The sequence below is a fragment of the Octodon degus genome, unplaced genomic scaffold, assembly GCF_000260255.1.
Source record: "Octodon degus isolate 3935 unplaced genomic scaffold, OctDeg1.0 scaffold00135, whole genome shotgun sequence".
NCBI classification, from domain to species: domain Eukaryota; kingdom Metazoa; phylum Chordata; class Mammalia; order Rodentia; family Octodontidae; genus Octodon; species Octodon degus.
This window is the reverse complement of record NW_004524711.1, coordinates 5,153,671-5,160,047: the sequence shown is the minus strand read 5'-3', so window position 1 is coordinate 5,160,047 and position 6,377 is coordinate 5,153,671.

The window sequence follows — 6,377 nt, the reverse complement described above, 5'->3', positions numbered from 1 at the left end:
AAGGCAGAGGGTCCTAGGAACTTCTAAGAAGGCAGAGGAGGGTCCAGATTCTTTGCTGCCACTAGCATCATGGAACAGTGTAACATGAGGGAGGCACCTGCAGGACCGGAAGTATCATCTTCTATCTAAACAGGCACTTAGAGATGGGCTGACAGTGTCTGTTCATTGGCTTGCTTCTCATTCTGCTCCCTGACTAGCAAAAATATGTATTTCTAATGGCTTAAAATGCTGAGTGAGGTCCGGGGTAGCTCAGGGATAGAGCACGCACAGCATGAATAAGAAGAAGTTCAATTCTGAGTAACTGAGGAAGTAAATGTTATACCCATCAGCTGACTCTATCAGAGCATTCTTTCATTTACTCATTTGTTTAAGCTGTGGTTTAGTACTAGGCATAAAGGCAGTGGGATAGGTAAGAAACTGAAGTAAAATCTAGTGGCAAATATGCTCCGTGATATAAATTCAAAAACTAAGCGACGGTCTAGTTTGGGATTCCATGACTGAAATCAATAATGCTCTTGGGAGCAGAAATTGGGATTAGTTTCTGACTTTGCTTTCCACATTGCCTCTTACATGGTGTGTATCTTTGGGGGAGCTGTTTCAATGTTTACATATTTGCTATCTCATCTTCAAAATCAGCAAAACAATACACTGCATAGATTTGCAGGGAGAATTAAAGTAATCGTGAGCTGTAGCAAGGATCCCAGTGTCTCCTTCATACTCAGCACTCAAACTGATGATGGAACAGAAAGAGGAGGAAAAGGTGGGGGCAGGAGGAGGGCTGCCCTGCGCAGTGAGGGAAGCAGACAGAATGGAGGGAAAGAAAGAAGCGAACGTGTCCTACTTAGACTCCATCTTCGCAGACCAACCGCACACGTAGCTCCCTGCCTCTCAGTTGCACCTCTTGACCTTGCACACTGGCAGATGACATACAGCCAGGGACCACAAATGCCTCGAAGTTTACTGGAAAGCAGATTCATGTCAATGGCTTGGGTCCTGGGGGGTAGATTAGTATCTTAGAGTCTTCTGGGACCTCCGGCAAAGGCAGCACATGCATGAACCCAAACAACCAGTAAATCTCCAGCTATTACAGTATTCCAAGCAGCCCCAGGAATCCTGGGCATCCCACCAAAACACAGAGGAAAGAATTTGGATTTTTAAAACAAAATAATACAATTATTTAAACAATGTTTGAATTTTGTGATTAAAGTAATCATGAGCTATCACATTTTCCTCTCTCTTAGTGCCAGGACTCAAACTCAGGACCTCCAGCTTGCCAGGTAGCCGCTGTGCCCCTGAGCTGTGCCCCTGGCCCTCATTATGTTTTACAACTTGGAGATTGGCGTGAATATCATTTAACATTAAAATTGCACTAGGCATCTCAACATCACAGTCACCTTTGTAGGTAGGAGTCAGAACAGATAAGCTATATTATGACACTCCCAGAATCCTCTGCATGGAAAACTTATTTGCTCCCTAGAGGCAAACAATTTATCTTTAAATAATATTTCAATAGTGACTTTGATCTTGGCTAGAGGATACAGTATGCACAATTTTATAAGCAAATAATACACGGACACACAGAAAAGCAGAGGATAGGATGAAAACAAAAAGAAATCCATAAAAGGAAAATAAAGCCAAAAACATTTTGATAAATCAGCTGCTAAGCATGTATACTATTTTCACACATTCTCCCATAATCCCATGCAGAAGATGGACTTAGTCTTGTCAAATAGTCTTTTGATGTATATAAACTTCTCAGAAGCATGGATTTTGTTACAGCTTAACATAACATCAAAAATCTACTTAATAAGAAAAGACTGTATATGGTAGAAAACCCTAATGTTTACGATGCATTAAAGTGAGTTTCACAAACATTTTCATACTTATAGAAACACAAAATAATTATCAAATTTTACTCTCTATACTGGCCATTACCTGTGTACCCAACTCTGAGAAGTAGCTACCTTGTCTATCATTTCCAATGCAATGTATGTACATGTATGTCATAGGGGGCCAGATTGTATTCAAAGTATTTACTAACACATTAGAAAATATGCCACAATATATTATGATTATTTTTACAATTAAAATATTTTTATCTTTCCCATTTTATTAGTTCCTATTAATTTTATAGAATAGAAAATTTTAAACAAATAGGTATTTTGGTAGAGTGGTACTATATATAATATATATATAATATACAACATAGTAGATATATATATATATATATATATATATAGCATAGAATATTGAGTTTCAATACATACACTGTGTCATACTCATTCCCGTTTTGCTTTCCCTTCCACCTCCTTCTCTCTCCCCTTTATTACCACCCTCTTGGCTACTATTTGTCATCACTTTCGATTTCACGTATAAGAACATGTGCTATTTGTCTTTTTGGTCCGGCTCATCTCTCTCAGCATGATTTCAGATCCATCCACCCATAGTCCAGCAAATGATAAGATTTCATTCTTTCTAAATCACTGAACAATACTCCACTATGTAATGTGCCACATTTTCTCTATCTCACTAGTTGATGTGCTGGTCCTATATGTTGGCTATCATGAACTGCACCACAATAAGCATAGGACTTCAGGGACTTATATATATCCGCATATAACATATATCCACATGGCATCAAAAAATACCAAAATACCTATTTATTTAAAATTTTCTAGTGACTTGCTAATTTATTGTTTTGAGTGTAAGCTTCACTTTGCCTTCATTCAATACTAATTGTCAGCTTAAAAACAAAATAGTAAATTCTTTAACGTAGAAAAAACATTCCAAAAGTTACAAAAAATCACAACCTTCTTAATTAGAAAAATCACACAAAGCCACATACTACAATACACAATTTCTATATGAAAACTATACTATACCTTTAAAGTATGTGTATTTGAATTTTATCTATCTTACTATAACATATGAAAGATCCTAGGTTTATTTAATTTTCAAGCTGATTCATGAGCTCAAAAAATGTTTATAATATTTTTTAAAATGCAATGTAAACATCTCAGCCCAGAACCTTCTTTCTCTGCCTTTGAACCTTCTCTTTCATGTGCAATACCTGACAGCCTATTGAGAATAGCTGCTGAAAGCTCCAAAGATGGGAAAAACAGAATTTCTGACTCAGGAAATAAAGATCAGCTGAACAGGATTCCCATATGGCAATCCAGATCAATGGAAAAGCTAGACCAGAAATTTACAGTGCCTACCCCACACAGCACCACAGGAAGGCTGAATTTCATCGATGGTAACAACACTCCCAGTGGCGAGAGAGAGAGAGAGAGAGAGAGAGAGAGAGAGAGAGAGAGAGAGAGAGAGAGAGAGATACAAAGACTGTAGAGACTGTAAATCTAGTACTGAGAAACTACACTTTATTTTGACATTTTATTCTAGGTAGAATTAAATATTTTACTGCCTTTATTTAGAATCAGTGATATAGTAAATTTTGAAACTATAAAATTGCACTCAGTTGAAGTTAACATAGTTGTGAAAAGTAGAATAATATTTTAGGATAATGATCATGCACAAATTTCTAATAATTATCTACTTGACTAATAAGAGCCTGTGTATTGCATAACAACAAAAACAACTATTTCGGCTCCAAATGTTTTGAAGAAAAACTCAGGCTAAAACGAGTACCAAAAATCAAGGACTGAGGCCGGAGAGATAGTTCAGTGGAATAAGTGCTTCCCTGGCATGCGCGAGGACCTGAGTTCATTCCCCGGTTCCACCAAAAAAAAAAAAAAAAAAAAATCAAAGACTCAAAGAAAACACAAAACAATTTACAGCACTGAATTGTGATGCTATCGATTCCTATGGACTCAAACATACATTAAAAATGGGAATTATCATTACAATACCTCTACTGGGGCCCTTGTCAATATTTCAGTATGTTCTTACACAGTTGTGCACTGTCTCCTAAGGTGATTATTGCCCATATTTGGCAGAATTTCATTCTCAGCATACATTTCTGAATAAATTGTACCTATTTGATCCAAGTCTGACTACTGAGACAATATGAAATAAATCTCCTGTTCTCCATTAGCTACTTTTTAAAGTAAACACTCTGTACTATCAAACCTACTCACATCTTCTTAACTCTAAGCAACCCAGTTCCTTCTTTCATTTTTCCTAGGACACGTGTTTCCAAGCTTTAGTTTAAATTAAAAAATAACATCCAGAACTACATACAACTCCACAAATCGGCCTCGCCTTGAGGCAGCACACACCTCCACCAGTCCAGCTGTTGCAAGCTAACATCGTATTTTAGGATTGGAGCCATATGTCCAGTAGGTGGCTTCACCTGGACTTCCTGACGATTTCTCCCATTCAAAAATGTCAAAAACAAAGCAGCCTGCTCCCTCTATATTATCTCAGTAACTGTGGGCTGCGATGACAAAGTGCCAAAAACTGAATAGGTTCTAAACAACAATTTCTTTTCCACAGCTCTGGAGACCGAGACTGCATGAGCCGCTTCAGGTGGAAGCCCTCCGCCTGGCTGCAAGGGGCTGTCTTGGCCTTACATCCTGACGTGGCAGAAGCGGGTGAGAGAGGTCAGAGTTCTTTGTTGTAAGAGAACATATGCCATCCACAAGGCCTAAATCCTCATGACTTAAAGACCCACCTAAATCCCAGATTTCTAATCCTATCATACCGTGGATTAAGAACTTAACATATGAATTACAGAGCAATGCAAATATTCAGTGCATACATCTATTCATCTGGGTTTTTTTTCATGCTACAAATATGCTTCACCTCCTCACTTCGTTGTATCAGAACACAGGTTAGTAATGTTGGGCCATTCACTGGAATCCTTCAATCTCTTTCCCTATCATTCCACTGACAGTCAAATTCCATTAAATGTTTCATCCAATTTGAGAGGTGGGCTTTAAGTCAAACTTGGGATTAAAATACTTGCTATATTCACACAAGTTATGTGGCCTCAGACAGTGGAAAATCTTCCCTTTGACTCAGTTTTCTCCTTTGTAAAACAGAAATGAAAATAATGTTCTCATAAAATGGTTGCCAGGCTTAATTTTATATATAAAAATAAAAATATATATATTTGAGCTGGGGATGTAGCTCAGTGGCAGAGCACTTGCCTGGGAAGTACAATGTCCTGAGTTTGATTCCTAGTACAAAGAAAGAAAGAAAGAAAGAAAGAAAGAAAGAAAGAAAGAAAGAAAGAAAGAAAGAAAGAATTTAGAAGATTAACCACTTCATAGTCCATACTAAACTCAAAATGTTAGCTGCCATCATCATTATTGCTGAATCTTTAGAAAGCCTCATAGCTGTATCTTTTGTTTAGTCATTCTTGTTCCAAATTCTTCATTCCCCTCGATTACTGTCACAGCTTCAGGCCTGACACCCCCGCCTCATTTCTTGCCATATTTTTATTTCCTTAATTTTGCTCAAGCCATGCCCAGTTTCCAATGAGAGCCTGGTCCCTTGAGATAAACCTCAATTGCGGAGCATAGTGCACAGATCCCTCCATGACCCAGTGGATTCCTCCAGCCACAGCCATCCCCTCCACTCCTCGAGCACGTGAGAGCTGTTGCATTAGTTTATGATTCCTGTTCCTCCCATGTGTGATTGATCTGCCCTCACTGATCAACTCGAATTGGCTTCAAACCAGATGCTTTCTCTCCTTTTGTTCGGAAAGTGGCCAAGATATCTACAAGCTGGTGCACCCACCTGCTTATCCTACTCCATGTACACCCACCTTCAGGTACAAAAAGCAAAGCTGGATGAGATGCTTTAATGGAGGAACTTTTTTTGAGAATACCTGAATATCTGCTTTAGCAGAAAACAGGTCATCCAAAGTAGGTAGAAGCTTAGCAGCTCACACCTCAACTGGGAGTTTGTTCGACACTTAATTACTGGGTCCCAGGCGGAGAGCTAGAAGTTCTAGGGCTAGGCTCATGCAGCTGCCTTGTGACAGATCTCTAAGTGACAGGTTAGTACTCTAATGTCTGAAAATCTCTTGTGATGATTTTACCAATTGTACTTCAAGACATACTGGAGCTAAAAATAATTAATACAAATACAATTAGTAATCACATAGATTTTAAAATTCAGGAAAAACTGACCACGGTAATGTAAATCATTCATAATTCATAGGCAGGAATACAGAATCTAAGTACTCTTTGAATCTGCGCTGTGTCACAAAGGCCAAGGTGTGACGGGCTTGACCTCCGCCTTCAAGAGGTGATGAAAACATGGAGCAGCAGGCTTTGTGTGAGGTTTGGGGTGTCTGGGACACTTCTCTGAAGGGGACAGTAGGATGCCGGTTCCTTCTTCTCTTTTGCTTCAGAGCAAAATTGGCTTCAGTGGCTCTCTCGGCCGTTTTCTCCCTGCTGCCAGGGTCC